We start from the raw sequence: 27,394 nt of genomic DNA on the forward strand, positions 1-27,394 counted from the left end.
GCCATAAATTCCAGCTGGCCACAATGAATTATGCTTTGTATATGCTATTGCATACAATTTACTAAATTTTTGTTAAGGAATTTTGTATCACTGTTGATCAAAGATATTGGTCTGGTAGTTCTATAATCTTGTGTGATGTGTTTGCTTGATTTTGGTATCAGAGTAATACACACCTCATGAAAAGGGTTGCTAAGTATTCCCAACTCCACTATTTTCTAATACTTTGTGTAGGATTGTTAATTTTTTTTTATTTAAACCTTTTATAAAATTCACCAGTGAAGTCACCTGGACCTGGACTTTCCTTTGTAGGAAGAATTTTATTACTGATTTAAATTTGTTCATTGACATGAGTTGTATTAATTTCCTATTGCTACTCTAAGGAATTACCACAAAATTAGTGGCTTAAAGGACACAAATTTATTATCCATTAATGTTTAATGCTGTTATTTATATGATTGGATATCTTTTTACAATCTTATTTCTTTTCTACATGCCTCCTCTGCTTTTTCCGTTTCTCCTCCTCTTCCTTTATTTAGATTATTTGAATATGTTCTAGCATTACTTAATTTACCTTTGGGAGTTTTATTTTAAATATCTTAATGTTCCCCTGTGGATTACAATATACAGGGGGTGTCCAAACAATGTATACAAGTGGACACTTTGGTTACTGTTGCTCAAGCAGTAGTTCACCATCATCAGTAGTGTCTGGATGCTGATGGTAACCACTTTGAGCACCTCCTGTAATTGCAGAAGTCACAAGTGACTTGAATTCATCTTTTGTTATTGGTATATATTGAATATTACAATTTTAATAATTTTTGTTTTTTAAAATGTGTATACTTTTTGGCATTCTCTATATATTCTAAACATTTGACAACCCATTTATACTTAACATTATATCACTTAATGTTAAAAATGGAAAACTTGTGACTGTATAGGTTTATATGCTTGACATCTCCCCTCAGTGATGTTACAACTGCTATATTTGTTACTTATAAACAGATAAATACAAGTGAACATTATAACTTTTGCTGTAATTAGTTGTCTCGTAAAAAAATTAAACGTAACAAGGAGAAAATAACTGTCCTTTCCATTTAGTCAGATAATTACAATTTTCAACACTCTTCATTCTATTCTGAATGTTTGTGTTCCTCATAAAACATAGAATTATCACATGACCCAGCAATTCCACTGACAGATACACAGCCCAAAGAATTTAAAAAGCATTTAAAGAAAAACTTCTATAACACACTAACGTATATTCTAGCACTATTTAAAATAGCCTAAAGGTAGAAAACATCACAACTGTCATCCATCCACAGATGAATGGTACAAATGTATGTGCTAAATCCATACAATGTAATATTCATTCATTATAAAGGAATGAAATATGTTCTGGAACACAGTGGTAATGGCTGCACATTATAAATGAATTAAATTTCACTAAAATTTTCACTTTAGTTAATTCTGTTATGTGAATATCATAATTTATAAATTATACATTAAGAGTAGGCAATACTTCAACAAAATTGTCATTTTAGCACAAATAAAACAAAATTCTACATTTTCATCAGTATATTGAACACTAAAACTTTTTGAAGATACTTTAAATAAATCTAACAAATGTTAGCCAACGTTTTAAAAAACTTTTATTAAAGTATACTTGGCATGTAATATTAGTTTCACGTGTACAACTTAGATTACACATTTATATACTTTACAATGTGATCACACCAATAAGACTAATAACCACCTATCCCTGTGCAAAGTTATTACAGTATTATTGACAATGTTCCCTGTGTTGTACACTACATCCCTGTGGTTTATTTATTGTATAACTGGAAGTTTATATCTCTTATTCCCCCACACTTTCATCCCCTCACCCCTGGAAACCATCAGTTGATTCTCTGTATCTATGAATCTATTTCGTTTGTTTTGTTTATATTGCACATATATGTGAAATCATACATTACTTTATCTTTCTCTGACTTAGCGTAATACTCTTTAGGTCCATCCATGTTGTCACAAAAGACAAGATTTCATCCTTCATCTCATCCACTAAATTCTTCAGCTCCAGCTCCAATTCTTGTTTGGTTCTTATTAGTTTCAATCTCTTTGGTAAAGTACTCCTGTTAATTAATTTTACCCATGAGCTCACTGAACTGTCTTTCAAAGTTTTTGTGTAGCTCACTGAGTTCCTTCATGACAGCTATTTTGAATTTTCTATCAGTTAGATCACAATCTTCCAGCCTTTCAGTTTGGTTCTTTGAGAACTATCATTTTCATGAAATTATGAATTATGTTACCGTGATTTTTAATGGAGCTTTTAGAGTTGTTCTGCCGGAGCATTTGAAGTAACGAACACTTTTCTTATTTAGGAAGGGTTTTATTTACCTAAATTTTTTTTTTGGGGGGGGCTTTGTTCATCTTGATTCTAATATTTCAACAGGTTCGTAATTAGAGGCCTTTCTTCTGTTTTCCAGTAATTAGCACTATAACGTAAGTTTTTGGTTTCTCCTACCTTATATGTGAGAGACAGCATTTGAGGCCTCTGGTTCCTGGAGTCTCAGTACACATGTGCTGCTGCCACTGTGGGGGAGGGGGAGCACCTGGGTCACAGGTATGCTGCGGTGACTAAATCCTCTGGTTTCATGTGCCTCCAGGGTTCCTGGATCCTCTGGTCACAGGCTTTGCTGCCATTGCTCCTCTAGTTAAACCACCTACCTCCACTAGATCCAATCTACCCACTTTGAGATGTACAGATGTATGGACCTCTCAGACTTCCTGGTGTGCATGTGTAGAGGAACTTTTGTTGGGAAATGGACATCCTTCTGGTTATAACTTGAAGGGGAGAGACAAAGGGAATGGCTTATACTGCCACAATGGCGATATCACTCCCTTTTTTCTTTTTAACTTAAATCCGTTCCAATCTTGGCTTGATTACACATAAAATTTTATTCTCAAGATTGATTTTCCACGAACGTTCTACAACTTACTATATCCATTTACGTTTCATCCTATCTTTTTTTCTTATTCGTCTTTTTTAAATTTTTTTATTACAAAAGTTTATTTGGGTGGTGATTGTTAAAGGTAGATTTCAGATGTACAATTATGTAGCACATCATCTATATATCACATTGTGTTTACCACCGAGTCAGCTCTCTTTCCATCACAATATATTTGATCTCCTTTTCCCTCATCTACAGTCCCTCTACCCCCTTACGCTCTGGTAACCACTAAACTATTGTCTGCATCTATGAGTTTTTATTTCTTCATTTGTTTGTCCTGTTCTTTTGCTGTTTTCAGTTTTATATGCCAAGTATCAGTGAAATCATATGGTTCTCTATTTATTTCGCTTAGCATTATAATCTCAAGATCCATCCATGTTGTTGCAAATGACACTATTTCATCTTTTCTTAAGTCAGAATAGTACTCCATTGTGTATATATACCACAACTTCTTTAGCCACTCATCTACTGAAGGACACTTTGGTGGTTTCCATGTCTTGGCCACCATAAATAAAGCTGCAATGAACATCAGATCACATGTCTTTATACATACATGTTTTCAGATTTTGGGGGTAGATACCCAGTAGAGGGATTGTTGGGTCATATGGGAATTCTATTTGTAATTTTTGGAGGAACCTCCACACTGCCTTCCACAGTGGCTGCACCAGTCTGCATTCCTACCAACAGTGTATGAGGGTTCCTTTTTCTCCACAGCCTCTCCAACACTTACTATTTGTCTTGTTGATGATAGCCATTCTAACTGGTGTAAGGTGATATCTCATTGTGGTTTTGATTTGCATTTCTCTGATGATTAGTGATGTTGAGCATTTTTTCATGTCTATTGGCCATGTGTATGTCCTCTTTGGAGAAATGTCTCTTCAGGTCCTCTGCCAATTTTTTAACTGGATTTTTTTGTTGTTGTTGAGTTGTAGGAGTTCCTTATATATTTTGGATATTAGCCCCTTATCACAGGCGTTGTTTGCAAAAATCTTCTCCCATTCAGTTGGCTGCCTCTTTATTTTGTGGATGGTTTCTTTTGCTGTGCAGAAGCTTTTTAGTTTGATACAGTCCCATTCATTTATTTCAGCTTTTACTTCCCTTGCCTTTGGAGTCAAATTCATAAAATGCTCTTTGAACCCAAGGTCCCTAAATTTAGTACCTACGTTTTCTTCTATGCAGTTTATTGTGTCAGGTCTTATGCTTAAGTCTTTGCTCCATTTTGAATTAATTTTGGTATGCAGTGACAGCAGTCTAGTTTCATTCTTTTGCATGTGGCTTTCCAATTATCCCAGCACCATTTACTGAAGAGGTTGTCTTTTCTCCATTGTATGTTTTTGGTTTCCTTGTCAAAAATCATCTGTTAATATTTATGTGCCTTTATTTCTGGGTTCCCTATTCTATTCCATTGGTCTCTGTGTCTGTTTTTCTGCCAATACCATGCTGTTTTGATTATTGTTGCCCTGTAGTACAAGCTGAAGTCAGGGGGTGTGATACCTCCAGCATTGTTCTTTTTTCTTAGGATTGCTTTGGCTATTTAGGGTCTTTTGTGGTTCCATACAAATCTGATGATTTTTGTTCTATTTATTTAAAAAAAGCCACTGGGATTTTGATGGGGATTGCATTAAATCTGTATATTGCTTTGGGTAACGTGGCCATTTTAACTATGTTGATTCTTCCAATCCATAACACGAAATGTCTTTCCATTTCTTTTTGTCTTCTTCAATTTCTTTTAAAAATGTCTTATGGTTTTTGGTATATGTCTTTCACATCCTTGGTTAAGTTTATTCCTAGGTATTTTATTCTCTTTTCTTATTCTTAATGATTTTACTCTAGAGAAAAAATTACTTTTTTCTTTAACAAATGACAAAAAAATGTCCTGTGTATATCGTTTTTCTGTAAACACATTCTAGTTTCCTTACCTACTTTTCATGTATTGTCATTTTCTTTCACTCTTATTATTTCTACTAATTTTTATATATTGAGCTTTTGTAATTTTTGCTATCCAGTGAAAACTAGGAAGCAGGCAATTGTGATCATGTACTAGCATTATTCAGTAGATTAGCAAACTGATAAATACAGTCCAAAATTTTTAGAAGTATATTCTTCAATAATTCTTGAATGTGGCAGAAAACATGTTTATTAATAGATCCAAAGATCTTCTCTCTGTAAAAAATTAAAAAGCCAGAAGATAAACTTATGTGTAGCATTTACTGCTTATCTTATTTGGAAATCATCTAGATAGTCAACGAATATTTACTGTTTAGTTTAATTTAGTATAAACTTTGATCTCATTTACATTTACTTAAATTGCTTATTTTTAAGAATTATGCTTGGATTAGATATTAAACAGTTAACCATTATCTTTATTTTTCTTGTTGACAAATTTTGAAGATATGCCTGCTTTTATTAAACCAACAAACTTAAACTAGCTTTTATTTATTAAAGATCACGTGAACTTAAAATATATTTGGGTTAGTTTTTATGTTATTGAGAGTATGCTTGATTTTCTTAAATCAATTAAATAGAGGTCTTTACGATTTAATTTTGGCAATACAATCTGGAGGTAGAAAAATTATCACATATCTGTAACACACATAGATATGTAAACATAAACATATGGACGAACAGAGATTTTATAGCTTTTGTTTTAAAACTTTTAGCCATGTCTCAGGCACAAAACTCAAAAGAACAGTTAGATCCAAACTGTGTTTTTGGCAGACGGATTAGGTCAAATGAACTGTTCAAATGATCAAAGATTTTTACTAAAGATTTTTTATTTGCATGCTGTAAGGATCTTTTTAGAGCTGTTTCTTAAGGCACTTTGTCATTTAGAAGCTTCTACATACCAATCAAAGAATACATTCCATTGCCTCTGGGCAATTTTAAATCCTCTCTTTTAAGGGTACCCCTTTAAGTGAACTTAGATAAGATAAAGGTCTCCAAAATGGCCACTGGAATTCCAAAAATTCATCCATTTTACCAGGAAGGCACAATCTCTTGTTCAAAAACCAGGCGGAACCCACATTTGCCTTTAGATTTCCTAAGACATCTTAACTAAGATGGGCATTTTCCAACAGCTGTTATAAAACACAGGGAATCTCATATTCGTTCCTTTTGGACAGAATAAGGAGACTTACCCAGAAGCTCTAATAAACAAAAAGAGAAAATGAAATCAAGTGTGCACAATAAAGTTGGAGAGCTCAGAACGCAGAGAGAGCAGAGCTCAGATCCAAGACAGACTTACCGTAAAACTCCAAGGTCAGCAAGGAGGCATCATGCCCAGTGGGCTCTATGGGTATCAGTACCTTGTTGCTCACTGGTCTCAGTCATTGGATGCGTCTTCTTTGGATCCCATTTATGACACCATCAACTGTCAAATGTTCAGAAATAACAAGTAAAACCAGTAAGTCACTGAAGTAGTAATTAGTAAAATTTTATTGTGCAAACATCAAAAAGACAGTTTCCAAATTGGGAGCACTAAAACCAAAACATGGAATTAGCCTCAGGTGCATATTGTAACAAAACAGCTTATACTGAGAAAGCAGTGACTGTTTATTTTTCAGTGATTGGTGATAATATCAAAATTTTCAGTGGTTACCTTATATTGACCTTGGTAAAGTTTAAATTTTGCTTATTTCCAAAGACATAAGCAAGAAAAGACCCAGGTCAAGTTAATCTTGCAAAATAATCTAAATTAAGCTTTGTTTATAAGACTAAACTGGTTCTATCTGCCCTGGGAATTTTCAAGGCTGGCCTTTGTTTTTTATTTCAACAAACCCAACAGTTATACCCATATTGATACATGCAACATGTATGAATCTCAAAAAAATGTGAATAACTAAAGCCAAAAGAAAAATGAATATATTTTGTACTACTCCATATACCCGGGGTGCCAAAACAACGTATACAAGTGAACACTTTGGTCATTGTTGCTCAAGCAGTAGTTCACCATAATCAGAAGTATCTGGACGCCGATGGTAACCACTTTGAGCACCTCTTGTCATTGCAGAAGTCAAACATGACTTTATTCATCTTTTGTGATCGGCATATATTGAGTATTACAATTTTAATACAGTTTTCCTTTCTTAAAATGTGTATACAATTTTTTTGGCAGCCTCTGTGTATAATTTTAAAAATGCAAACTACTGTACACTGACCAAAAACAGGTTAGTGATCACCACTGGATACAGGGAGGTGTTTGTTGAGGGGTGGAAGAAATGCAGTACAAATGGACAAGGGAAACTTTTCCTGATGATAATTAAGCTCATTATTGTAAATATGACAGTTTCACATAAGTAAAAACAAAGCAAATTGTACATTTTAAACAGTCACTTCATTTTTTGTCAATTATAGTTCAACATCCATAAATCAATTAATATGATACATCACATTAGCAAAATAAAAAGTAAAACCCATATGATCATCTCAATAGATGCAGAAAAAAATTAGACAAAGTTCAACATCCTTTGAAGATAAAAACTCCTAATAAAATTGGTATAGGAGGAACATATGCAACATAATAAAGGCCATGTATAACAAACCCACAGCTAATATCATACTCAATGGGGAAAACCTAAAAGGCCTTTCCTTTAACATCAGGAACAAGACAAGGACGTCCACTATCACCACTTCTAGTCAACAGAGTATTCTAAGTTTGAAAGATGGCTCAGACAAGACAAAGATATAAAAGGCATCCAAATTGTAAAGGAAGAAGTAAACTCTTATTATTTGCAGATGACATGATACTAAATATAGAAAACCTTAAAGACTCCAACAAAAAACTATTACAATAAATGATTTCAGTAAAGTTGCAGGATACAGGATCAATATACAGAAATCTGCATTTCTGTAAACCAATAACAAACGATCAGAAGCAATTAAGAAAACAATCCCACTTATATAATTGCATCAAAAAGTATGAAATACCTAGGGATAAATTTAACTACAGATGTGAAAGATCTGTACTCTGAAAACTATAAGATACTGAAGAAAGAAATTGAACACAATAACAAACAAATATAAGTATATATCAAATATATGGTGATGGAAGGAGAACTGACTCTGGGTGGTGAACACACAATGGGATTTATAGACGATGTAATACAGAATTGTACACCTGAAATCTATGTAAATTTACTAACAATTGTCACCCCAATAAATTTAATAAAAAAAAAAAAGAAAAGAAAAAATATCTATAAGTATATAACTTGTTCATGGACTGGAAGGATTAGTATTGTTAAAATGTCCTTACTACCTAAACTAACATACACATTCAAGCAATCCCTTTTAAAATATCAATGTCACCTATATAATTTTACTAACCAGTGTCACCAAAATAAATTTAAAATAAATGGATACCAATGGCATTCTTCTCAGAATTAGAACTAATCCTAAAATTTATGTGAAACCACAAAAGACCCCAAAAAGTAAAGAAATCTTGAGAAAGAACAAAGTGGGAGGAATCATTCTGTGATATCAGAGTATACTACAAAGCTACAATAGTAGTATAGCTATAAATAGCTACAAAACAGTATGGTACTCACATAAAAAAACAGAGATCAATGGAATAGAGAGCGCAGAAATAAATCTTCACTTTTAGGGTCAATTAATCTACCACAAAAGAGGCAAGGATATAGAATGGTGTAAAGACGGTCTCTTCAATTAGTAGTGTTGGCAAAACTGGACAGATACATGCAAAAAAAAAAAAAAAAGAAAGAAACTAGACAACTTTCTTATACAAAAAATAACCTCAAAATGGATTAAACACTTAAATGTTAGACCTAGAACCATAAAACTATAAGAAAACATAGGCAGTAAAGTTGTTAATATCGTTCTTAGCAATCTCTTATTAAATGCAGAGGGTGCCAAAAAAATGTATGCACATTTTAAGAAAGGAAAAAACTATAATAAAATTGTAATACTCAATACCTACCAATAACTAAAGATGAATAAAAGTCACATTTGACTTCTGCAATTATAAGAGGTGCTCAAAGTGGTTACCACCAGTGTAACTTTAATACAGTTTTTTCCTTTCTTACAGTGTGTATACATTTTTGGGGCACCCTCTATATATCTCCTGGAGCAAGGGAAAGAAAATATAAAATAAATGAAGGGGAATACATCAAACTGAAAACGTTTTGCACAGCAAAGGAAACCATGAGCAAAATGAAAAGATAACCTACTGAGTAGGAGAAGATATTTGCAAATGATACGTTCGATAAAGGGTTACTATCCAATATATACATATAAGAACTCATACAACTTAACACCAGAAAAAAAAATTCCAATTAAAATATGGGCAGAGGAACTAAATAGACATTTCTCCAAGTAAATACAGGTGGGCAATAGACAAACGAAGAGCTGCTCAACATCATTAATGATCAGGGAAATGCAAATCAAAACCACGGTGCGATGTCATCACCTCACACCTGCTAGAATGGCCATCATCGATAAATCAACAAACAAGTGTTAGTGAGGATGTGGAGAAAAGGGAACCCTCGTGCATTGTTGGTGAGAATGCAAACTGGTACAGCCACTATGGAAAACAATATGAAGGTTCCTCAAAAAATTAAAAATAGAGCTGCCCTGGGGGTGGCTGGATGGCTTAGTTGGTTAGAGAGTGAGCTCTGGACAGCAGGGTTGCCGGTTTGATTCCCACATGGGCCAGTAAGCTAGACTGAAGACAACAAGCTCCCGCTGAGCTTCCGGAGGGGTGGCTGGATGGCTCAGTTGGTTAGAGCGTGAGCTCATAACAACAAGGTTGCCGGTTCAATTCCCGCATGGGATGGTGGGCTGAGCCCCCTGCAACTAAAGACTGAAAACGGCGACTGGACTTGGAGCTGAGCTGCACCCTCCACAACTAGATTGAGGGACGACTTGGAGCTGATGAGCCCTGGAAAAACACACTGTTCCTCAATATTCCCCAACTAAAAAAAAGAAAAATTACTTACAAAAAAAAATAGAGGTGCCCTACAATCCAGCACTTCCACCTCTGGGTATTTATCCTAAGAAAAGAAAAACACTAATTCAAAAACATATGTGCACTCCTGTTCACTGCAGCCTTACTAGTAAATAGAAAGAGCAAGCAAAGCTTGGTTCTGGGTTCATGAAAATTTTGATGTTATCTGTAGACTTTCCTACATGCTTGAAATATTTTATTAAAAATAGAAATAAGATGAGAACTTTTAGGACAATAATGTATATTTAAAAAGGCACTTTATTCTATGTCAATTATACCTAAATACGACTTTTAAAAAAAGGCTACGAAAGGTAATGTCAAGCTACAGATTCAGAGAAAATTGCAAATCATGTATCTGATAAAAGAACTTATATACAGATTAAAATAAGTTCATCAACATTGCTGCCTAAAATAACAAGGAAAGAAGAAAATGTGCAAAGTGTTTAAGTTGCTACCTGGTTTCTTGATGCTTATAGTGAAATGTGAGAGGAGAGAGAGAAACTGAAGAAAAGAGTACTAATCATGAAGGAATTTAGACCTAATGGTTTGAAAATTTCTATTTCTCTCCTGAAGGCAAACTATGTTAAAGTTAAGCAATGCTTTCCTAGTAAGGATCAAGTCCAGAGTCCTGCCAAGAAAATAGGGTCTCTAGGTGAAGCTGAGGGTATGGCTCTAAAAATCCTTCGTTAAGGCATCAGAAAGAGAAAATGTTGTGCCTCAGAATGTTAAGTCAGACAAAAGACACTTTAAAGAATTTAAGTGTGTGCTTGAGCTTCAAACAATAGGGCTAATAAGAAACACAAAAACTTTATTTACAACCCTCCCAACAGAAGACCAGGCTAAAGAAAAGCTTAATTGGAAGAGATTTCAGGGAGTAGTGTTTATTCGTAGGAGACCAAAAACGATTTTAAAAGAATTATAATTCCAATCACACCACCAACTTTCACTGACAGAGACAGAAACACAAGAAAAAAAAGACTTTGAGCTGCCAAAACCTATGAGCTGAGAGCAGGCTACAAAAACGACACAGTTGAAAACACAGGCTAGTTACCGTATAAAAGGAAGGGCGATTCAGACGGGGTGGGACCAAGAGCCCTGCAGAATTATTCCTTGGCAGAAATGGAGCTGAGTCCTAATCAAGGAACTCCCCCAATTTTCCTGTCTGGATTTCAGAATTCCTACCTATTCCTTTGGCCTCTCATTTTCTCCCCGTTTTGAATGGGAATGTCTACGGGGGTTTTCTTTATCAGTCTCGACCCTGTGTGTTGAACAAATGGAGCACACACATACACCTCCATTACTCTCCCAGCTGTATGCTATCATTGCCACAGAATCCATCTTTATGTGGTATCCCCATTAACAAAGATTTCTCAATATTCCTTTTTTCCAACTGCTTTTTAGTTCATACAGGGAAAAAAGGGTTAAAAGCCAAAAATAAAATACTAGCTTTTAAATTTAAATATTTAGCTACCTTTCCTGCTGTCATGTCTTCATATGGAGTTGGATTACTGTCTAGTATCCTTCCAGTGTAGCATTTCCTGAAGGGCATGTCTACTAGTGACAAATTCTGAGTTTCTGAAATTCCTTAATTTCTCCTCCATTTTGTTATTGTGGTAAAATATGCATATTTTTGTTATTTTAACAATTTGTAAGTGTACAATTCAGTGGCATCAAACACATTCACAATGTTCTATAAATATCAACACAAAATCAATATCCAAAATGTTTTCATAATCCCAACAAGAACTCTGTACTCATTAAACAAAAACTTGCTCTCCTTCCACAGCCCTCAGTTTCTGGTAAACTCTAGTCTACTTTCTGTCTCTATGAATTTGCCTATTTGAGCTATGTCAGAAAAGTGAAAGGATACCACATTTATCATCTGCATCTGGTTTATTTCACTAAGTACAATGTCTTCAAGGTTCATCCATGTTATATCACATATCAAAACTTAATGATGTTCCATTGTACAAATATACCAGATATTGTTTATCCATTCATGTTGATTGACACTCGGGTTGTTCCCAACATTTGGATATTGTGAATAATGCTGCTATGAACACTGTACAAATTAATGATTGAATCCCTTTTTTCAACCTTTTTGGATTTATACCTAGGAGTGGAATTGTTGTGTCTTACGGTAGTTTTATGTTGAAGCTTTTGAGAAATTGTCAAACTGTTTTACACAGCAACTGCACCCTTTTAAATTCCCACCATCAATTCACAAGGCTTCCAAATTCTCCATACCTTTGCCAACGCTTATTTTTTTAATTATAGATACCTTTGTATTTGTGAAATGGTATGTCATTGTGGTTTTTATTTCCCTAATGACTAATATGTTGAGCATCTTTCCATGAGCTTACTGGCAACTTGTATGTCTTCTTTGGAGAAATGTATACTTAAGTCCTTTGCCTAATTTTGAATTGTTTTATTTTTCTTTTTGTTGTTGAGCTTTAGGTATTCTTTATAAATTCTAAATATTAATCTCTTATCAGATACCTAGTTTGAAAATATTCTAGCTCATTTTTTTAGGTTGTCTTTCTGCTTTATTCATAGTTTCCTTTGATGCACAAAATTTCTTAATTTTCATGAAGCCCAATTTAGTTTTTCATTTGTTTCTTGTGCGTTTGGTGTCATTCATGAAATCATCACCAAATCCAATTTCATTAGGATTTTGTGCAGTGCTTTTTTTCTAAGAGATTTTATAATTTCATCTTATAATTTCAGGTTGTTGATCCACTTCGAGTTAATTTTTGCACATGGTGCAAGTTACAGGTATGATTTATTCTTTTGCATGTGAATATCCAGTTCTCCAGGCATTATTTGTGAAAACACGGTCCTTTCCCCATTAAATGGTCTTGGCACCTTTGTCAAAAATCAATCAATCATATATATGATGGTTTATTTCTGAGCTTTATATCCTATGCCATTGGTCTATATATCTGAAGTACCAGTACCACAGTGTTTTGCTTACTGTAGCTTTGCAGTAAATTTTGAAGTTTGGAATTGCAAGTCCTCCAAATTTATTAATATCTTTTAAGACTGTTTTTGCTAATATATGTCTCTTGACATTTCATATGAATTTGAGGATGGGTTTGTCTACTTTTACAAAAAAAAGTCATTGGAATTCTATAAGGATTGCATTAAATCTGTAAATCATTTTGTTTTGGGTAGTATTCATCTCAACAATATTAAATCTCCCAATCCATGAACATAATTTTTTTTTAATCTTTGCATTTATTTAGGTGTGCTTTAACTTCTTTCAGCAATACACCAGATTCACATTTCTTTTATTCTTTTTAAGCAAACAACAAAGACCCAGTTTACCAGCTTTACATTTTTAAAACTAAGCTTAACATTACATATTTAAACAACTGTCAAAACTTACTATGTTGACAGCATTCACGCACATCCTGAATTTATATTAAATTAGAAACATATTACCATTGATGCTTAATATCTTACTTAGACTACTAAATACTAAAATAACAATAACAAACAAAAACTGAAATTATTTTCATGGAAGATTCATCCTGGCAATGCTAACTTCACAGCAGGCTGACACTACTTGGCTCACATTTCAAACACAACAGACAAGCACGTCTGTGCTGGTGTACAAGAGTCATGGCCATCTTGGAAAACATTTAATAAAAAAGCAATGTGCACAGAGAAATTTACAACAATTTTAAATACAAAAAAAAAAGGTACTGTTATGTGGTTCCAACAATAAACTCAAGTCAATGAGAACTAGGGGCTCCAATGAGCTGTTTATGAATAATTTAGGTATAGTTATACTGAAAGTTGAGTTCTTCAAAATCCTCAAAAAATATTCCTATTAATCCTCAAATGGTGCTTCTTATAGTTTAACACTTCTATTTAACCTGTGCATTGAATTACTTGTTATGCAAGTGCAGCAGCTGCTCCTTGCCATTTATCATTACGGACTTTGGACATCTTCAACTTCTACACTTTCTTGACCATCTTGACAATCTCTTTGTAGAGATTTTTCTGCCATTAACTATTTTAGTAGAGATTGGTATAGATTTGAAGTTGCCCACCCCACTTCTACTAAATGATGTAGAAGAGAACAAAATGAGGCTTTCACATCCTTGTGAATTGAAGGCAGTCAATCCTGTATCAAAAGAAAACCTGCCTCCAGAAGATGGAAATTCACTGAAAGCAGAGGAAAATGACCCTCTGCCCTGGCTCCTGCTTCCATGGGGACCCTTTTGATTCCCCCAAAAATTCTCTAATACCAAAAGAATTCCCTGAAGACGATATCTGGGTTATGGAATGTGAAGCCAAACAAATGGATGGACAAAATGATCTCCACCTCCACCACTGAACCCTTCTTTGCCTATCTGTCATAGATGTCCTATTTTCTGTTAACACCTCATACACCTCAGCTACTTGTTTGAATTTTCTCTCTGCTTCTTTTTTATTCTGTTTTATCGGGATGCCACTTCAGTGCCAGTTTCCAATATGCCTTTTTTATATCCTCTGCTGAGTCATGTCTCTACATGCCTAGAACTTCATAGTACTCCATCATGTTTTAAGAGGCTGTAGGAACAAGTCCGAGGATGAAGGAGTAGGCGACATGAAGGCAGAGTAGCACGGTAGCAGGCTGGGTCTCCCCTTGGCTCTGGAATGGCTATGCTAGCAAGAGCAGTAGAGGAAATGGCTCCTCGTGCTTTTCTTTCTCTCCTCAGATTTAACTTTATAGGTATCATTAGAAAAGAAATTACATTCTTAATTTCATTTTTGGATCGTTTGTTGCTGGTGTACAGAAGTACAACTGATTTTTATCAGTTGATCTGTAGCCTGCAAATTTGAAGAATTTTTTTTTTCAGTTCTAGTAGCTCTCTTATTCTTTGGATTTTCTAAAAAGCAGATCATATAATCTGTGAACAGATATAGCTTTACCTCTTCATTTCCAATGCTGATGCTTTCTTTTTCCCTTGTCTAAATAGCTTTAGCTTTTACTTCCAGTAAAACATTAAACAGAAATTGGTGAAAATGGGCAATCTTTACTTATTAGTGAAATTAGGGGTAAAATTTTCAGTCTTTCATCATTGAATATGATGTTAACTGTGTGTTTTTCATAAATGCCTTTTATCATGTTTTGAGGAATTTTTCCTCTATTCCTAGCTTTCTAAGAGCCTATATAAAAAGCTATTGACTAGAAAAAGAGCACATTAAACTAAAAGCAAGCAGAAAAAAGAAACCAGATCCCAAATCAATGAAATAAATATAAACTAATAAAGAAAACCAATGAAACCAAAATGTGGATCTTTAAGATTAATAAAATTGATAAACTTCTAGCCAGGATGATCAGGAAACAGAGAGAAAGCAAGATATTACCACAAATGAGAAAGGTGACACCACCAGAGAGTATAAAGATACAAAACAAATGATAAGTAGTTTTATGAATAACTTATGCCAATAAACTCAACGACTGAAATTAAATGGGAAAATTCCTTAAAAGATGGAAACTATCAAAGCTAACTCAACAAAATATATATATGTAAAAAACTTGAATACTCTTATATAAGTTAAAACATTGAATTTAAGGTTTAAATTCTTCCAAAAAAGGAAACATTAGGCCAAGACAGATTTACTGGTGAATTCTACCAAACATATAAGGATGAAATAATACAGATTCTACAAACATTACTTCAGAAAACTTAAGAGTTATTACTTTCCAACTTATTTTAATGAATCACTGATACTGAGACACGTTAGTTAGCATGTTGTTAGGCAGACAGGAAAGATCCCTGGTGAAATTAGCAAAAGGCAGCCATATCCTGAAACTCCAGAGTTCTGGAATATCTCCTTCACTTCAGGAAAAGATATGAGAATGTGCCCTGAGGTTAATAAATTATCCCATAAATCCCTTTTGGCCAGACAAAGGAGCAGATCTGATAGATAGGAATGGGTTAGTTAATTCCTTTAAGGTGGGCAAACAGGACAAACCTGATGGACAAATTCCATTAGAAGGTGCCAGTCCCCTTCCCCAAGCAGGCAAGGGAAGGTACAAAAGTAAAAACTTTTGCCTCAGTCACTGAGCACCCCCATTCGGGACCTCCTCCCGCTCGGGAGCTCTGACCCTTTGCTTTCAATAAACTATTCTCTTTTTAAAAAAACTCCTCGCCTCTCCTTGGTCTGTGCTTCCATTCTTCGGTTTCATTGGACACGATCCCGGCACAAAGAAAACATCCTACATCAATACTAAAACCTGACAAAAATATTGTAAGAAAACTACAAACTAATCTCCCTCATGAAAGTAAAAGTAACAATTCTTAACAAAATTGTAGCAAATCTAATCCAGCAATATATAAATAGGATAACGTATCTTGACAAAAATAGGATTTATCCCAGAAATGCAGGCCTATTTCATAATTCAAAAACCAATCAATGTAGTTCATATATCGAATTCAAAAAGAAAAACCATATAATCCCTTCAATGAACACAATAATGGCACTTCACTAAATTCAAAGCCCATTCTTCAAGAATGAAACTTTCAAAAAAACAGAATGAAAAAGAGTAATTTAACCTAACAAAGGATATCTACAAAACAAAACCCTACAGCTACTACCGTGTTTCCCCGAAAATAAGACCTAACCGGAAAATAAGCCCTAGCATGATTTTTCAGGATGACATTCCCTGAACATAAGCCCCAATGCATCTTTTGGAGCAAAAATTTATAAGACCCATTTTTGGGGAAACACAGTATTATGCTTAATGGTAAAAGACTGAATGCTTTCACTTGAAGGAATGAAGATAAGGATGCCGATTTCCACTTCTACGTAATATTACAGGGGTCCCTAGGCAGTAAATACGGGGGAAATATAAAGAAAATAGGATAGAAAAAGAGGAAGTAAAATTGTCCTTATTTGCAGGTGATATGATCCTATATTTAGAAAATCCTAAGGAATCCATAACAAAACTACAACTAACAAAGAAGTTTAGGGAGTAATAGGACACAAAAATTAAAGCCCCCAAATCAATTGTATTTCTATAAATAGCAATACATTTTCTAAAAATGAAATTAAGAGAACACTATTTTGAATAGCATCAAAGGAATAAAACATTTAAGAATAAATTTAACAAAATATTTATTAAAAACTACAAAATATTGCTTGGAGAAATTGAAGGACATGTATAAATGGAAAGAAATATATGGCAATATATGTTCATGGATTGGAAGATGCGATATTATTATGAAGACAACTCTCACCAATCTGATCTATAAAGTCAATGCAATCCATACCAAATCCCTGCAGGCGTTTTTTTTTTTTTTTGGTAAAAAATGGCAAGCAGAGCCTAAATCCAAGGGATGCAGAATACCCAAAACAATTCTAAAAAACAACAAAGTAGATCTTTCATTACCATATTTTAAAACTTGCATAAAAGCTACAACAATCAAGACAGTATAGCACTGATGAAAGATTAGATACAGAAATAACTGATATACTGGACTTTGACCAAAATTAAAAATGTTAACGCTACGTGGACATTATAGTAAATGAAAAGCCATGCAGTGGGGAAAAAATACTTGTAGATAATGCTTCTGATACAGGACTTGTGTCATATATATACAGAGGGTGCCACAAAAATGTATACACAATTTAAGAAAGGAAGAATGTATTAAAATTGTAATAATATATACCGATAAAAAAAGCAGATGAATACAAGTCAGCGTCCAGACATTTCTGATTATGGTGAACTTTCTGATTATGGTGAACTACTGCTTAAGGAAAACACTTAACAAATTACGCTGATAGTAACCACTTTGAGCACCTCTTGTCATTCCAGAAGTCAAACGTGACTTGTATTTATCTTTGGTTATAGGTATACATTGAGTATTACAATTTTAATACAGTTTTTTCCTTTCTTAAAATGTGTATACATTTTTTTGGCACCCTCTGTATATAAAGAACTCTTATAGTAAGAAAAAAATCTGAAATGGAGAAAAGACTCAAATGCTATCCCAAATACACATAAATGAACAAGCAAATGAAAAGATGCTCAACCTCGTTAGAGTTTAAGGAAATGCAAAATAAAGTCACAATGAAATACGACTTCATGCAAACTAAGTAGTTATAATAAAAAAAGACAGGCAGTAAGGAGTGATGCTGAGGAGGTAGAGAAACGTGAACTCTCAAACACTGCAGGTGGGAATGTGAACTAGTACAGCCACTTTGGAAAACAGTTCAGCAGTTTCTTTAAAAGCTAAATAAACACATACCCTCTAACCCAGCTATTCAACTCCAAAGAATCTATACAAGAGAAATGAAGACATACAAGGATATTTACATCAATGTCAAAGGACATGGCAGCATTTATTAATAATAGCAAAGAGGGAAAGAAGGGAAATTCAACTTTCTGTTGAGTGCTGAATGAGGACAGAAAATAGATGTATATCTATAAAATTGAGTAATATTCACCTCTAAAAAGGGAATAAAATACTGATATATGCCACCACAAGGATAAACCTTAAAAAGACTTTAATAAGTGAAAGAGGTGAAATTCAATAGAGTAAATATCACGTTTCATTTATATGAAATATTCAGAAAAGACTCATTTTTTATTGAGATCAGCGGTAGCCTGGTACAGAGAATGGGACAGGACTGAGTATAACAGGCTTGAGGAAATTTGTGGAAATAATGAAATGTCCTAAAACTAAATTGTGGTGATGGCTGCACACTATACAAATTTACTAAAAATAAATGAATTGTGCACGTACAATGGGTAATTTCTATGATATATTGTACCTCAATACAACGTTTAAAAAAACAAATTAAAAATTTGAACTAAAAATGACATACGCAATTAAAAAATTCACTTGAGATCTCAGTAACAGAATGGAGGCAGGAAAAAAAAGCCACTGAATTTGAAGACAGATCACTATAAGTTAGCTAATCTGAGCAACAGAACAACAACAAAAAAAAAGTGAAAGAAAACAAACAGCTTTTGGAACTACGGGACAACATCAAAATGTCTAGCATACAAGTCATCTGAGTGCCAGAATGAGGAAAAAATTGTGCAGAAAAAAATGGTTGTAGGAATATCAACCAAAAACTTCCTAAATTTGATAAAAGATAAAATCACATATCACCCCCCTCAACAAACCCAAACAAGATAAACCGATAGAAATACACATCCAGAACTATCAGTCAAATGCTAAAAGCCAAAAACACAAAAATCAATAAAATTGAAAGCTACAAAAAAAGTAACATTTTATACAGGGAAACAAGGATTCAAACAACTGCACATTTCTCATCAGAAACCATGGAGACAAAGATGGTAGAAAAACATCTTTTAAGTGATGAAAGAAGAAAAGCCATCACCTAACAGCTCTTAATCCAGTAAAAATGTCCTTCAGGAATGAAGGTGAAGTGAATATACTCTGAGATGAAGAGAAACAAAGAGGATTCATCTCAAGTACAGTTGAGATGAAATGATAAAGCCTTCTTTACTCTGAAGGTACAGGATATCCAGGGGAAGCTAGTTTCCTTAGGAATGAAGAGCAACAGAATCGGTACATGAATAAATATAAAGGACAATTTTCCTCCTCTTTAAGTGACTCTCAAAAGGAGAAATCTTAACAGTCTGATGGGCTTTCAAAATATATAAATATGAAACACATGGCAAGTTATTACAAAATCAATGGGGAAGCATAAACAGATCTATGAACAGAAAGGCTTACATTTTACTTGACATGCTAAGACATGAAATCTATATAAACTGTTAAGTGACTGCAAGGTATGTAATATTGTAACCCCTACAGTAAAACAAAACAAATTTGAGATATAATCAAAATAACATTTAAAAGAACATTAAAATGGAATAAAAAACGTTCAAATAATGCAAAAGAAAAAAGGAGAAACAGAAACAAAAATAACAGACGGCAAAGCAGACACATAGAAAGTGAGAAATAGCATCACTACATCCCTTAAGAGAAGAAAAGGTCTTGACAACTGCAAACTGATGATTTTCTTGACCCTCGCAATGAAGTCATAGGTCAAAAAATTATATAGAAATTTAGAGAAAAGAAGCAGCCTGCAGAGAAAAACGGAATCTGAGCATTTAATTACTGGACCAAATGTCATAGAAAGTCATATAAAAGCAGGTAGGAAGGATTAACTAAAAATTTATAATAAATTGCTAAAGACCAAGTGTGGGTGGGCTACCAGGAGAATGAGAAGCCCCTCTGGGTTTTAGAAAGGGGGTTGGGTTGCAATCATTCACCTGCAGCCTTTACCAACAGGTAACTACAGGAAAGAAAGCAGAAAAAAATTCCCCTGGGGCTATGTGGGGGGAGGGGAGGAGCAACTGAGAATGCAGTTCTGCCCAGATACATCACTCCTTTTTCTCTGACCTAAAAAAAGTTCTTAGAGAAAACCTGCAGCCTGAAGCACTGGGGAGAAGAATAGAGGGCAGAGCAAAATTACCAGCAGGCCTCCTTCCCGTCAGAAACAAAAGCCTCAGTGCACAGTGTGGGGACACTGGTGGAAAGCAGCCACCTGTGGGTAAGGGGAGAAAGAAAGCTTTAGCCTACGGCAGGCACAGAAAAGCTGCTGGCTGACTCTGGGCGGTGAGCACACAATGCGATATATAGATGAGGGTTATAGAGATGTACACTTGAAACCTATGTAACTTTACTAACCATTGTCACCCCAATCAATTTAATAATAACAATAAAAAGCAATACCTGCTGGGAACAGCAGTACATCTGAAGGTGTAGGACGAGAAGGCCACACTGCAAGTCGCAGATTCAGTCTTCATCAGAACAGCAGAGAATGCCCCCTCCCCATCCCTCGTTCTTCCCCCAGCCACAGGCTAACAAGCATCAAGTCAAGTCAGAATCACACACAGGACAGCTGAAGGAGAAGAGACCCTCTGTGGGGAGCAGTGCCAAGTGGGGGACCTGCAAAGCCAAGCAGGGCCACACAAACAAAGTGTCATTACATGGTCCAAAGCCCCTGGTGTAGAAAGCACAGTAACAAGCTTCCAAAATAACCTAGACAAAGGAAAGGTGCTTTTCTGAAAGAATATAAAATTCTTACTTCAGGATCTACTATCTTACATACAGCACGTCTGACTTGCAACAAAAATTATAATCCATACAAAAACAAAGGGACAAAAAACAGTCTGAAAAGCATGCAATCTTCAAAACCAGACTCAGATAGGAGATGTGGGAACAGATAATTTAAAATAACTAGGCTATGTTAAAATCATAGGCGACACGTAAGGTCACACAGGTAATATTTGAAGAGAGATGGAAATTACAATCAAATGAAAATGGCAGAAATGCCTTTATTGGGCTCATAAGTAGACTCAACACAAATGAAGAATCAGGGAACTGGAACACAGGCCAACCGAAACAACGCAAACTAAGATGCAAACAGAAAGTAGAAAAGATTTTAAAAAAAATCATTCAAGACACAACTATGGAGACAGCAAAAAGAGCAGTTGTTGCCAGAAGTTGGGGGGAGGGGGGACAAATAGGCAGAACACAGAGGGCTTTTAGAGCAGATACTCTGTATGATACTCTAATAGTGGACACGTCATTATACATTTGTCCCAACCCACAGAAGGCACATCACCAAGTGACCTGTATACAGCATTATGACTCTGATAGCTGTGAGTCACAAAGTGACAATCATGCCACAGCATCCCGTGAAAGGTGTGCTCAGTGAACGCCCTAACCAGTTAACTCCAGATGCAGGGTGGAGTGTGACCACTGGGATGCTTTATTAGACTGCTGATGGGGGCACCGCACCCGGTCTCCAGCATACAATCACACTGACGGCTCCTTGCTCAGGCCTCAGCCCATGAGCTGACAGCCACACCTGCACTCGTCCTAGACAGAGCCCTTGAAACCTCACCTCCTGACTGTCTCACCAGCCTGGCCTGATGCCTGACGCTCCACACCCCATCGACATAGGGACTCTTGCTGGACACCGGACTCTCTTTCATCCTTCTTTCCTAAGACCCTGTTCGCCTGGCCTAACCCTATTGCTTGCAAACCTGTGTGACCCTCTTGTGTGAATCCGCTCTACCTGGACTACTGGAGGCTATCCTCTGGCCAGAGCCCTGGTTAATGCCAGTGAGAAACCAAGTCAGTAGGACTAGATCCCTGGCTTTTTTCTAAAGAAGGCTGGCATTGTGGAAAGACACACACGTGTGAGACTGCTCCTTTGATAGCTACATCCCACTCATGACATGACCCCTCGTGTAAACTAGGGATTTTGGATGATGATGTGTCAATGTAGGGTCCATCAGGAACCAACGTACCACTGTGGTGGGAAATGTTGATAATGGGGGAGGCCATGTGTGTGTGTGTGTGGGGGGGGGTAAGAGGTATATTGGAAGTTCTCTCAATTTTGCTATGAACCTAAAACTACACTGAATGATAGTCTGTTTTTAAAAAAACTGCCACACTCCTTTAAGAAACAAAGTTTTTGATTAGCATTAACACCGTGCCATTAGTGCTGTTTCTAAAAATACATGTTTCCTTCTAGGTGTCATCTATGCTCTCTGTGACTCATTTTAATGAATATTTGTATAATGAATAAGATATGTGTTCACACAGTTTGTATATGTGGTCCTCCAAAGGTTTCAGCACCTTTTGTTAAAGAGATTATCCTTTTTTTGGTGAATGGTCTTTCCATCTGTGTGGGAATAATTCACTAGCTTTGTGTGAACTACTCCTAGACCCTTCCAACTGCTCCACTAGTCTTTGTATTTCTTTCACTAACACCACAAAGTATTGATTACTCCATCTTTATTGTAAATGTAGAAGTTAGGCAGTGTGAGCTTTCAAACTTTTTAGTTTCCCTTTTTTTAGAACTGTTTTGGTTATTCTAGTTTCTTTGCATTTTTATATAAATTTTAGAATAAGCTTGGCAATGTCCACAAAAAGAGGATGCTGCGATTTTGATTGGAATGATACTGAATCTATAGACTGTGGATGAAAAAGCGGCCGCAGACTAAACCTGATGAGCTCAGGGGAGGCGTATATGGCAGTCCCTACAAACTCAGAGACCAAAATTAACCACATAGGATGGTCTGAACATAAAAATTCCCAGCTAAAAGCGGGTCATGGCGGGTAGTCAAGATTGCATAACATGAATTAAGTCATGAAAAATGCCAAGATGACCAGTTCTTAAAATTATATGATAGAGACTTTAAAACAATTATTATAAAAATGCTCTGACAAGCAATCACATTCTTACAACAAATATTGAAACAGAAAATCCTGTCAACATATATGATATAAAGAAGAACACATGGAAATTTTAAAGTTAAAAATACAATAACTAAAATTAAAAAATAGACAAAAGCACAATGGAGATGGCAAAGGAACTTAAAGAAATAAATAGTAACTATCCAATACTAATAGAGAAAAAAAAACATTCAATATAAATGTACAAAGACTCAGGAAACTATGAGACAGTAACAGAAGGATAGAAGAGTTTGGGATTGAAAAATTTGAAAAACTGAATGCCTGAAAACTTCCCAAGTTTGGCAATAGACACAGACATACAGTTTCAAGAAACTAAAAATAATTTCAAAAAGGATAAATACACAAATTCACAGCCAGATACATATAATGTTATTAATCAATGTCACCCCAATAAATTCAATTTTTAAAAAATTTAAGAAGACAACTAACGAGTGTTGGTGAAGATGTGGAGAAAAGAGAACCCTTGTGTATTATTGGTGGGAATGTTAATTGGTGTAGCCACTGTAGAAAACAGTATAAAGGTTCCTTGAAAAATTAAAAATAGAACTATTACACAATCCAGCAATTCCACTTCTGGGTATTTATCCAAAGAAAACAAAAACATTAACCTACAAGAATTGCCAGAGGGAGTTCTTTGGTCTAAAATGGAAGGATTAGACAGTAACTCAAAAGCATATGAAGAAATAAAGAACATGGGTAAAGGTAACTACATATGTAAATATAAAAGCCAGTATTATTGTATTTTTGGTTTACAACTCCATTTTCTCCCCTGTTTTTTTCTATATGACTTAAAGAAAAATGGACAGGCTGATCCTAAAATTCATATTGAATTGCAAGAGGCCCTGAATAGCTAAAACAATCTTGAAAAAGAACAAAGATGGAGGACTGACATTTCCCAATTTTAAAACTTATAACATACAATCCAGTAATCAAAACAGTATGGTACTAGGATTAGGACAGATAAAGAGACAAATGAAATAAATTTGAAAGACCAGCAACAAACCCATATATCTATGGTCAATTGATTCCAGAAAGGGTGCCAAGACCATTCAATGGGAAATAAAGTCTCTTCAACAAATGGTGCTGGGACCACTGGCTATGCACACGTAAAAGAATAAATAAAGCTGGACCTCACATCACATACAAAACCTAAGATCCTAGAACACTTAAGAGGAACACATAGGGGAAAGTCTTCATGACCCTGTATTTGGCAAAGAATTCTTAGATTTGACACCAAAAGCACCAGGAACAAAAGAAAAAAACAGAAGAATTAGACTTCAAATTAAAAAACACACAAACAAAACTGTACACGAAAGGACAGTATCAAAAAATGTAAAAAACACCAACAGAATTGGGGGAAAAATTGCAAATCATATGTATAATAGTCTACTATCCAGAATACATAAAGAATTCTTACAACTCAAAAACAACAAAAAAACCAAACACCCAAATTTAAAAATGGGCAAAGGACTTGAATGGACATTTCTGGAAAGAAAATATACAAATGGCTAAAAAGTACATGAAAATATCCCCAAATCATTAGTCATTAAGGAAATGCAAATGTAAACCACAACGATATACTGCTTCAAACATACTAGGGATGGTTGTAATATCTTTAAAAACCAAAAACAGGAAATAACAAATGTTGGCAAGGAAGTATGATGATTTTAAGTTTAACTTATAGAGAAATCACCAAACTGTTTTCCACAGTGGCTGCACCATTTTATATGCCAGCAGCAATGTCCGACGGTTCCAATTTCTCTACTTCCTTGCCAAGACTTATTTCATGTTATGGGTTTTTTAAAAACCAGATTCTATTCTCAGTTTATAAGAAACTTCATTGGCCTGTTACTGTAATCCAGATAACAGACACTCAAAGATTAATCTTTTTAAATTGACTTTTCCTTTTTAAAGTTCTCTTAAAATTTATTTTAAAAACTAACCCATGCTAGGAAAGGTTCATATGTCACCAAAGTTTAAGAAATGCATAGGAAAAATAATGACTGTTTAAAATAATGTTTACCTCTGGGGATGAGGGAAGAGAGAAATGCAATCAGGGATGGGTACACAGAGAACTTCAACTACAGCGGTAATATTTTCTTTTTATGTTTGGTTGGTGAAAACAGAGGTTCACTATATTATTCTTTGTATGTCTATATAGGTCTTAAATATTTCATAAGATATACAGAAAGCCCCACAAAAAAACAAGACGAAGAAAAGAAAGTTAATCTTACGTTCTTTCATCACGACCACCGCCCCCACCACCACCAAAAACATGGGACCATATTAGATGGGGTATTCTGTAACTTACTTTTCTCACATAACAATCCATTTCAGCATTCTCTAGATCAAAAAAGTGTAAAGAGATAAATCAGTTTCCACAGTTGCAAAATATGTCATAATACAAATATCCTACAATTTATTCAAGTATTCTATTGATAGATACGCGGGTTGTTATTTGTCACAAAAACAAAGCTGCAAAGGCATCCTGTTCAGGCGTCTTAATATACTGGTACTTTTATCTCCGTAGGATAGATTCATAAAAGTCGAACTATTTGGTTCCAGTATGTGGCAAGTGATCCTGTGTTTTTTTTTTATTTTCCCAAATATTGCCAGATTACCTTTTCAAAAGGTTGCAGCAAGTCCGTCATACTCTCTCCAGCAATATATGAGTGAGATACAGACACTTCTTAACTAAAATTTTTTTTACCACATAAACATTTAACAACAGATTAGATGTAATTTTTTACTGTCCTCTCCATATAGTAAACATATCATCCTTAACATAAATAAATTTACTTTCACCAAGAGATCTGAACACAAGAAACCTAGCTCTTTTCTTACAGTGAGTAATCAAGCTAACAATCCACAAAATAATGTAGTAATTCCCTGAGATTACCCGTACATACACACACACACACACACACACACACACCCTACCTCTGAGATGCTTCCAGAACAAATATTAAGTATTATATTGTATGGCCAAAAGTCCTCGTTTAGGGCATAGTAAAAAAAGGTTTTTTAACCTAGCCCACAAAGAATGTTACAAACTAATTAGCCCATCAAAACTACGACATTTGCATGCGAAAGGCAGCACGAAGGAAATAAATTAGGAGAGGCCCAAAGGAGTCAGGCTGTTCCTGAAAGCGCTCTGGGCAGACGGACTCTTTCATTTGAGGTGGCACGTTGCCAATAATGGTGCATTTAAACGAGAAAAAACGAGAAAACTCGAAATGCCGCCTTGGAGCTACTTTCTGCAACCGCCTAGCCTCATCAGTGCTGGTAAGATGACTAACGCGAAATTATTCTCCGATATTTTGAAGATAGAAGAGCGAGAAAAATGAAACACAAGCCGGCCCACCCCCTCCCCCACCAGGCAGGCCACGCGATCCTGAAGTGTGGAGCCTTGCTGACGACTTTTGTTACCGGCGGGAGGTTGGGCACTCACCACACTACAGAAACTGGCCAATTTCTGGACTTTCCTTAGTAGATTCGTCTATGGCCGCCTTTCCAAACCTGGTACGCCGGCACTAGTTGCGCGCCATTCAAACGCCGCCATCTTAGGCCTCACAGGAGCCGTAGGGATAGGTAGATAAAAGCCAGTGGGTAGGCGTTACAGCCAAATAGGTCCCGCGCCCAACCGCGGTGCACCACCCAAATGGCTCCGCCGGCAACGAGAGCCAGCAGCTCTGCGGCTCCTTCCTCAGTTTTCCCGATTGCTTGCATTTCCTCTCACAGCCTTTGCTGTCTCCATTGAAATTCCCTCGTTCTTCCTTCTTTTCTTTCCCTTCATTTCTTTTTCCAGACCTAGTATTTTTTTTTTACCTTCGCTCTGAACTCTTTCTTCCGTCCACATTTCTAGATATCTCTTGTTCTCAGTTTTCATTTACCTCACAAGTGTGTGAGGTAAAACAAACCTGCCTTTCTGTTATTTCACCAAATTATTGCAACATTATAAGATAAGCTGAGGACTGATTTTTCCCTATTTTATAGACGAGGAAACTAAGGCCCAGAGAGATGAATCAATTTCCCAAAAGCTGCAACAGCTACTTAGTGTTAGAGTGGACAAGAACCTAATTTTTTCCACTCCGGTGAGCGCATTGCTCATGTAGATCAGTCCACTCCCCACGAACTAATTGAAAAGATGGGAAAACTGAAGACAAAGATGGCAA

The 27,394-nt window shown here is 35.4% G+C and overlaps 1 long non-coding RNA gene across 4 annotated transcripts; it reads right to left on the reverse strand.

Moving 5' to 3' along the window:
• Window positions 1-1,015: 1,015 nt before the first annotated feature.
• On the reverse strand, window positions 1,016-26,854 carry LOC308494205. Of its 4 annotated transcripts, XR_013992897.1 has the most exons (7): window positions 26,671-26,811; window positions 25,531-25,562; window positions 20,682-20,897; window positions 20,422-20,493; window positions 8,552-8,687; window positions 6,253-6,378; window positions 1,629-5,171 (listed from the first exon to the last, which is right to left on the reverse strand). It is a non-coding gene; the product is annotated as an uncharacterized lncRNA (long non-coding RNA). The 4 variants fall into 4 exon arrangements; XR_013992896.1 differs by lacking the exon at window positions 8,552-8,687; XR_013992895.1 differs by lacking the exons at window positions 20,422-20,493; window positions 20,682-20,897 and having other exon boundaries at window positions 26,671-26,854.
• Between the last annotated feature and the right edge of the window lie 540 nt (window positions 26,855-27,394).

The sequence above is a fragment of the Rhinolophus hipposideros genome (genome assembly GCF_964194185.1).
Source record: "Rhinolophus hipposideros genome assembly, chromosome: X".
Lineage (NCBI taxonomy): Eukaryota > Metazoa > Chordata > Mammalia > Chiroptera > Rhinolophidae > Rhinolophus > Rhinolophus hipposideros.